Here is a 9942-nt window from a genome sequence, read left to right on the forward strand (position 1 = left end):
CAGTTACACGTTAATTTAAATCATCTTTTAAAATATTCAACTGGTAGAGATCATTATGAGAGGCAGAATGGATCTCTTAAGAGCTACTCCTCTGATCATATTTATAAGATAAAAAGAAAAAATATTTTTTAGTCTTATTTATAGGGTACTGAGAGAAATTTTTTATGTACATGTACAATTTTACTCTTCATTTATTATTGTATTGAATTTGTTTACATAAGATATAATATATATTAAATAGGGATAAAATTAGAAAGTTGTCGAATTTTAAATGAGAATTAATGAAATTTAAGTCTGCATGAAACATATTAGAAATGACTTATAAATAGGACCAGAGGAGCATTATAAAATATATTATAGCATTTTTTTTCAATATTTCTCATATGGTATAATTTAGATTTAAATAAATTATTATTCTAATTATCTTTTTTGGGGGGAAATTCTCATTTTTTTTATTATAAAACATGGAAGTAATATCTATAAATAATAATTCACCTGAAAATATAATTTTGGAATTTGGTCATTAAGAATCAGTCTTCCAATAAGTCTTCGCTTAATCTGAATCATTGATTGCATTTCCAAAGGATATGAAAGCTACACGGAATGGTGGACCGTCCATTAAGATACATAACATATCTGCTTAGGCTTTTATTGGTGCCACCACATACTAATTTATTTTTTTCATACATCAAAATGAAAAGGACACAAAAGGCCCAGAAAGAACGAAAAGAAGAGGATAAAAGAAAAGAGGGATATTAGCTCTAATGAAAAGAGATAGTTTTTCATAACATGTTAAATCAAAATTCAAATTCTCACTAAGAGAAATATCTATATTTAGTACTAATAATATCTCGAATAAGATTACTTTTAATAGAAAGATGCCCTTGCCTAACAAAAAAAAACACTCAAATGATCTCTCTTGTATCATTAATTGACCGTACAATCACAACCCATTGCTGATTGCCCTCCACCGTACCGTTTCATCTCCAACATCTCTTCAAGTTTCACCATCTAAGCTTCGCTGGAAAATACTGAAAAATGATCCAGCCACAAAAAATTAATATATACCCACAAAGAAAATCGCAGTAAAAGACCAGAAATGATTAAAAAGAAATATTAATAAATCTAACCTTTTCAATGAGGGATTGGTAGTATGGTTTGACTTTTTCTACATCCACACGAACCTTGCTCTTACTGTACAGATCATACTCACTGTATAATAAACAAAGGAAGTTTAAGTTCGTCTGATCTAAATGATCAACACTAAAAAGCTGTATAACTGTGTATCTATGAAAACTATATAAGAAGCATACGCTCCTTCCTTATGTAAAGCTGCAAAATTTAACGCTTATGTCATCATATTTTCTTGCAGGACAGGAAATATTTACAATGTACTATGAACACTGAAAAATCTTATGATAGAAAGAGTGACATCTGATAACGAACAAAGCTGCTGGAGGCAACGTGGAGCCATTTTCCTTAGCAACCTGCAAATTCCAATGAACCTTTGATTAGATCTTCATCCATAAATATATAGTGTGGTTTAGGACATGAACTTGAAGAGAACTCACCAAGTACATATAATCATCATGTCCCCATGACATGACTACCTTATCAAGTCCGCAGCCTCCAGTGTAGACGCCATTTTTGGTGTTGTAAGAAGGATTGTTGTAATCTGGGTTCTCCTTGAAGTACTGCAACAAGTAACAAAACTTGGGTTAGATGATTGTTCAAATATCACAACATATAATCTTGAGTTCTTTGAGTTTTTGTCAGAAGTTAAAAGCCTTGTGGTGAACATTTGCTTCATCAAAAGCACAACCAAGAGGAAATGTAACTCCGGTAAAAAATTTCAAGAAGCGTCCATTTGAGATTGTAAATTCCTCTTGACATAGGGGGGAAAAAACTATGGGTTAATACACAAACAGAGCATTGATTACCTACCAACCACAGCCCATTGAGGAAGTCTGCCAAATTGAGGAAGGAGAAGGATCTTACCAAGATCTGAGAGAAAAAACCAATAGAATATTCTTATACCAGTCACTTTTTTCTTCAAAGTTTTTAACTTTATTTTGATATATGGATGATTATGCCTAAAAATTTAAAGATTGACACAACAAACCTAGAGTATACAATGAAGGGTATCAACATAATATCGAATATACCATGAATAAGAGCAGTCAAATGCAACCAATCTTCATTAGGATAATCTTTTCTCATTGCTTCAGCAGATTGCAATAAATGCTCAATTTGAGGTTCATCCAAATCAGGATCGCTTTCATCCACAACTTCATTCAGCAACTCACAACATTCCCATATCCCCATCTCTCCTTTGTCCAATTTCCCACACTCCTCCCTCATTCTCTTCACCTGCAACATCATTCAAAATTTCACAACCATGCTTAAGTGAAACTGAAACTAGGTGGGCCCTCTATAGATGACAAAGAATCTAAGAAATGAACCTCGAAGTGCAATTTCTTAACACCAGCTCTCGCTCTTAATATAAGAGCTAGCTAACTAACTTGAATAGATCAAAAAAATTAGTTAAGTCAGTTATTTGTAATTAAAAGATGTTGTCTTCTCTAAAATACTCTTACTAATCATGTTTATCAGTTAGAATCACTATTTGATGAAATTTTTAAAACATGCAACTACTGTAAGGATTCTTTTTTAAAAAATGGATAATTTAAAAGACAAAGTAGATTAGGGTCATATATTTAAGATCAAGTTAAATGTCAAACTAGCTTTTATATTATGAAATATGGCTTTTTGTGGAAAGGTGCGTGCGAACCTAGGTGGATTCTCCATGTACAACGCACAGTTTGAAAAATAAATAGTGAAGTGTTAACTAATGTTCTGTACTGATATTGATTCTGCAGACACAGGCTACGGATTTTGTAGGCTTACAAAGTCATGTCTGGTGGATGCGCTGAAGCCCGTAAAATTCCTCAACACCTTTTTGCCTCTCACTTTCTGCATCATAATCTTGGCATAGACAGGAATTCCCATTTGTTATAGCTTCATACTTAACAGATTTTCTGTCCCTTTTTCAGATCTCAGCTTGCATGGCACTTAAGAACAATAATAAGAACAACAAAATCAGACCTAAAAGAGTGACCAAATGAATGAGTGGATATGATAGTAAACATTGTTTGTCGTCAACTATTTGAATGCTTGTGCGTTGATTTCTGGGGCTATAAATCCATTCTCTGACACAGATCTTGGCAGTGGAAATCCACCATCCAATCCAAGCTCGGTGTTATTCTCATAATGCAAATTCTTCTCCCCATTGTGTTACTCTGAATTGAAAACACAGCGCAAAACTTTAGTACAAAAGTCAAAACAAAGGAAGAAGATATAATAACAACAACAACAAAAAAGCCTTATCTCACTAGGTGGGATCGGCTATATGGATCGCATAATGTCATTGAAACTTATCCAAAGACAAATCTTTAGATATATTGTTAATTGAAAGATCTCGCTCAATGATTTCATTAAAAGTTGTCTTCGGCTTTCCTCTACTCCTTTATAGAGGATTCCAAACTATTTGGTCAACTCTTCTCACTGGCACGTCCAAAGGCTTTCTTTGCACGTGATCAAACCATCTCAATTGGTTTTCTACCGTTTTCTCATCAATAGCAGCTACTCCAACTTTTTCTCATATATATTCATTACAGATTTTGTTTTTTTTTTGGGTCTGACCACACATCCATCTCAGCATTCTCATCTCAACAACTGTCATTTTATGTTTATGTTGTCCTTTTAAAGGCCATCGGTCACCGTCATATAGCATTATTGGTCTTATAGCAATGCGGTAAAACTTTCTTTTGACCTTATTAGGTACTTTCCTCTCACAAATAACTCCGTGTCGCTTTTCTCCATGATAAAGCCCAATTTTTATATATTTTATCCCATATTAATTTAGGATTTAAATGATAATTTTGAGCTTAAATGGATTTTTATGCATTATTGAATTAATTGGTTGATTTTTGGATTTTTCATAAAAATTGAGATTTTGGATTAAAAATATAAATATTTTGTGATTTCCTATTTTTGACTTGGAATTAATTTTTTCTGTTTCTTTGGAAACAAGTCTCATATTTTTAGAAAGATTATTTTTAGAAAGTTTCATAATTTCTTGCCTAATTTTTGTGCATATCTAATATTTAATTTTTGATTATATTTGGATATAATCTACATTAATGGTTACACTTAAATTCTTGTAGGTCAAGAAAAAGCATATAGGAAATCCAATGGTGCAAGATTATTTCTTGGGACTTAAGCACAATCCAATGACTAATATCAAGTGGATCAATTAATTACTAATAGACTTAAGTTTTGGATTCACAAAAATTTTCTTTTCTCCCATTAAAATATTTTTCTCATTTGAGAGCAAGGCTTCACGCTAGATATACTTTTTCCTTCTCTATTCACACCGAGGGACAACGTAAAATCTCTTCCATTCCTCTAGTCTCATGTCCTCTCTCATTTTTCATTCTATATTCACCCAACAATTATTATCACCTCTCGTCATCATCAATTCACGTCTTTTCCTTGACTAAATTCCCATCTATACCTCATCATTCATGGCTGTGGCATCTAACAACTTTGGAGGAGGAGACATGTTGATGGAAGCTTAAACTTTTTTTTTTTTGACCGAAAGGAAAATATATTAAAGGAACACCAACAAACAGTCCCACAGAGAAACCACAACAAAAGAGGGACAGAGGCCCAAACAACAAAAAACCCTAAGCCCAAGAAAACACCACCAACACAAACCCTAACTCTAAGCCACACTTAGAGAGCCACTGAGCCGCCGCCTCTGTTGCTGCCGCCAGAAAACGCGAAGGAACACTGTAAACTTCGCTGGAAATAAGGGATGGGGGTTCAAAGAACCACCCCATCGGTCCCATCCCTATTGATCTCCTTTCTGCTAATGAAAGAGCAGAAACACAGGCCCCACGCAACCACCGCCGCATGGAGAGAAACAACAACAACAGCATTAGCATCGCAGTAGCCCCCAAAGATTCCGACCAACACCACCAACACCAACCCGAAACAAAGCAACTGTAACTGAGAGGATCTACCAGAAACCAAAGCCAGTGATACCAAATCGAAGAAGATTCAAAAAGCCATACCTGATCAATGGCAACTAAGAGAGAAGAAATAGCAAGAGGAATGTCTTCAATTTTGCGGTCATCTAACCACCGTATTAGTGTCGTTAAATAACCTACCATCCACATCGTTTCCTCCTTTCTCTCCTTCACCAGCCGGACTAACCTTTCCTTAATGCCCACCCCCCAAATCACAGAAGACAAAAACAAACTAGAAGAAACAGAAATCCTAAACCCCCAAAACAAAACCCCCAAGCCGGACAGCCTCCTTCCGGCAAACGCCGGAGAGAGAGGTGCCGGAACACTAAGCACACAGGCACAAGCTCACTCACTTACGGAGAGACGGAAACCTCTCACCCAGGAGATGGAAGCTTAAACTTGCTTGGGAGACACCTTAGGAGGAGCATGGAAGAGGCTTGAGTCTTGGGCTAACACTTGAAGACTATAAGGGAGTGATATTCCATTTATCTTTTTAATTCAAGGATTTGAGATTATTTAGTTTTACATAATTTTGAGTTGTATTTTTGTAATACAATTTAGTCCTAGATTGTCATTTTTATTCTTGGATTAGATTGATATTTGGATCTTATTTGTGCCGAGATGCTTGCTGGAATTTATGTTTAGAACATTTGCATTGTTAATTGAATTTATAATTGAGTTTTCATTATGAATTTAATTATCAGTGTGGTTTGAATTGCAAAATTTGGGTTCTTTTGCCTCTTAATTGTTGAATTAAGTTGGTTAATTGTTTGATTGTTTAATTGGATAATTTCAAACATAATTTCCAAAATTAATTTGAATTATTTTTTTATTGATTTTAATAAGCTGAATTAACCAACCTTATACTATTATGAGTTCTCTAATAGTTTAAGGGTTTTTGAAATTGAGGGTTCCCTTTATTTCAAATAGGTGATTAAATTTATTAATTCCACTCTTTTATCACTTTCCTTTGATCTAATTAACTACTTAAGGTTATGAAGGTTAAATCCATGCGAATCCCAAGTTGTCCCCTCTATCTCACCGAAGAGAAACTTCTCAATTTTTACTTGTTAATTTTCTTTGCTCTTTAGTCAATTTTTCTTATTTATTATTTTAATTTTTAAAAAAAAATCCTCCCAAAAATTGCATTGCATTCATTTAGTTTAATTTAATTTTCATATAGATTTTAGGACATTTGCATCTTACATTTAGAATTAGAATTTTGCATTTTAGTTTAGGTTCAATTTATTGCATTTTCTTTATCACCTAAATTTTTACCTAAAGAAACCTATAACTTGCTCCTTGAAAGTAATGACCTAGGTCGATCCTAAACTATAAATTAATTGGGACCTAGTTTAATTGAATGCTTTGACGATAGAGGCATCATCACTCCATTTAAACCAACCAGCTTGAATTCTATGACTAATATCTCCATCAATTTCACCATCTTTTTGTATAATTGATCTCAAATATTTAAAATTTTCCACTTGCGAAATGATTTGATCTCCCAATTTGACCTCCAAATCTATTCTGACTTGTCTCTTATCAAAAACGTAATGTATATATTCTGTCTTGCTTCTACTCAAACAGAAACCCTTCTATTCCAAGGTTCTTCTGTATGTCTCAAGTTTAGTGATAATCTCTTCTTTTGACTTAGCCAATAGAACAATACCATTAGCAAAAAGCATGCATTTAGGGATTTCTTCTTTAATATGCTCAGTTAGAACATCGAGAACTAAGTTAAACAGATAAGGGCTCAAAAATGATCCCTGATTTAGGCCAATCCTTATAGAAAAGTCCTTTGTCTCACCACTCAGCATTCTAACCCTAGTTCCCTCATACATGCCTTGTATGATTTTGATATAAGCGACACACACACATTTCTTCTCCAAGGCTCTCCAAAACACTCATCTAGGCACACGGTCGTAAGTTTTTTTCAAATCAATAAAAATCATATGCAAGTCTCTTCTGTGGCTTAAGTACTTTTCCATTAACCCCCTTAATAAATAAATCGCTTCTGTTGTCGCTCTTCCTGGCGTGAACCCAAATTGGTTTTCAAAAATATAAGTCTCCAATCTCAACCTACTCTCACAATTTCATGGCATGGCTCATAAGCTTAATCCCTCTGTAGCTAGCACAGTTCTGGATATCCCCTTTATTTTTATGAATAGGTACTAAAGTACTTTTTCTCCAATCATCAAACATTTTCTTAGAATGCAATATCACATTGAATAACTTAGTAAGGCACAGCACACTACCTTGACCCAAATATTTTCAAACTTTAATAGGAATACCATCAGGTCCAATTGCTTTATTGTTTTCTATTTTCTTAAGAGCTTCCATAACTTCACCAACTTGAATTTTTTGATAAAAAGCTAAATTATGTTCTTGTTCTCCAATTGTCAAATCTTCAAGCTCACAAGTCAATCCTTCACCCACATTGTTAAATAGCTTAAAAAGTAGGCTTCTCATCGATCCTTAATATCACCATTAATAACCAAAACTCTACCTTCTTCGTTCTTTATACATTTCACTTGGTCCAAATCTCTTGTTTTTCTTTCTTTATTCTTTGTGATTTTATAAATCTTGTGTTCCCTAGCCTTAGTCCCTAAATCCTTATAGAACTCCTTAAAAGCTTTAGAATGAGCTTCACCCATTACTCTCCTAATCTCTTTTTTAGCTATACGATACCTTTCCTAATTTTCAGCATTATTACACAAATGTATTGCTTTAAAACAATCCCACTTATGCTTGATTTTTTTCTTGCACATTCTCATTCCACCACCATATCTTCTTATCTCGCCAACCACGACCTTTTGATTCACCCAAAAAAATTTTAGCTACCTTCTGAACCTTCTTAGTTATTTTCGTCCACATAAGATTAGCATTTCCTTGTAGCTCCCACACTCCTTCCTTTAAAAGAGTCATTTTGAAAGTCTCTCCCTTCTCTCCTTTTAACTGCCACCATTTGACCCTTGGAATTGACACTTGTTGGCGCTTTTGTTTTATACACTTAATACGCACATCAAGAACTAGTATCCTATGTTGTGCTGTTACGCCATCTCTAGGAATCACTTTACAATTTGTGCAGAGTTTTCTATCAGAATTCCTTACCAGAAAGAAATCAATCTACGACCTAGAGGTTCCACTCTTGTAGGTGATTAAATACTCCTCCCTTTTCTTAAAGCAAGTGTTAACAATCTTGAGATTGTACGTGAGGGAGAAATCAATAATAGTTTTTCCTTTATTATTACGCACTCCAAATCCCATACCATCGTGAACCCCTATATATTGTCCCTCTTCTTTATCAACATGTCCATCAAGATCACCCCCAATAAAAATCTTTTCCATGAGTGGTATGCTTTGAATCAAACCCTCCATATCCATCCAAAATTTCTCCTTAAAATGGTCTTCTACCCCTACTTGATGTGCTTATGCACTAACCACATTGATAGTATCCATCCCCATGATTATTCTTAAAGAAATAATTCTGTCTTCTATCCTTTTGACTTCCACCTCGTTCTTTTTCCATTCATTATCGACGATAATGCCAGCTCCATTCCTTGTACCTACCATTCCCATGTACCAAAGTTTGAAACCACTAGTAAATTCGAAAGCCTTCTCTCCAATATATTTAGTTTCTTGGAGGCATAAAATATTAATCTTTCGTTTGTCCATTACATCCACCACCTCTCTTGATTTACTATACAGGGTCCCAATGTTCCAAATGTCAAACATGATCTTGCTTTCATGGACTAACTTCTTTAATCGCCTCCATCCATAAGAGTGCAGTAGCCCTTGCTCATTTAACACTACATTCGGGGGACAACACAGCAGCTCTTGCTCACTTCTCACTGTACTCTTCTGGGCAACAACCTAGCAGTAGCACAATTTCTTTGTTGATCCATGTTATAAAAGATTCGACAAAGTTTTATGTTGGCTATCGAAGGCCTAACACAACCCTCCTCCTTTGCTCGGGCTTAGGACTGGCTATAAAATATAAGCCGAGTTAAAGGAAGATATAACAAGAGAATGAATTTAGTTAGGACCTAATTGGTTGAAGAGTTGATATTGGTCCTATATATAAGACCTATTTCATATATTTACCAAAATTTTTTTCAAATTAATCCTATTAATATTCTGCAATGATAATCAAGCAAGAGGGAGAATGAGAGAATTAAGGAAGATGTTCAAAGTGTTTTAAAAAACATATGACATTAACTAATTTAACAAACATTCTTAATCTACTCAAATTAGTTAATTAGACCTTATATTAAGAACCGGAGGAGTATTAGAAGACATTAAATTTAATTAATAATTATATTATAAATGGGAAAGTTGAATTTAGATTTGTTTTCACATAGGAAACAAAGCTTTGTAAGGTTAATAGTTGGATATAACGTTGTCAAGTTTAACAATTTCAGAAAAAATTTCTCTATTGATCTAGCTATTAACATTGAGATTGTTCGATGATCGATGTGATGAAGATTATGAAAGAAAATAAAATAACTACTTTTATGAATAAAAAATAATTTTGATGTGTTCAAATAAATGATAACAGTAAGGTTGGATAACGGTTACTGGTATTATATAATTCACGCATTATAACATGAAAATAAAACACATTTTTACCATTTTGACAAGACGAGGCTTAGATCATTATGTATAATACTATCTCCAATTTTTAATATAAGAATTAGTTGAAGTTTGAATTTAATTATATTTTTTTCTCAAAATATCTCTATTAATTGTAAAGGTTTATCACTAAGAGATAATTCCAATCACCTAATGCATATGATTAAAGAGTATAGTTTAAGAAAGCTAACACAAGTTTGTGATAAATAACCAA

General features: G+C 33.7%; 1 pseudogene; it reads right to left on the reverse strand.

The window, feature by feature from the left end:
* Positions 1–1004: 1004 nt before the first annotated feature.
* On the reverse strand, positions 1005–4624 carry LOC114727659 (inositol oxygenase 4-like; annotated as a pseudogene).
* Positions 4625–9942: the final 5318 nt, after the last annotated feature.

This window comes from Neltuma alba, unplaced genomic scaffold, assembly GCF_004799145.2.
Source record: "Neltuma alba isolate B1F8T4 unplaced genomic scaffold, ASM479914v2 tig00012505_pilon, whole genome shotgun sequence".
In the NCBI taxonomy this organism is placed as follows: Eukaryota; Viridiplantae; Streptophyta; class Magnoliopsida; order Fabales; family Fabaceae; genus Neltuma; species Neltuma alba.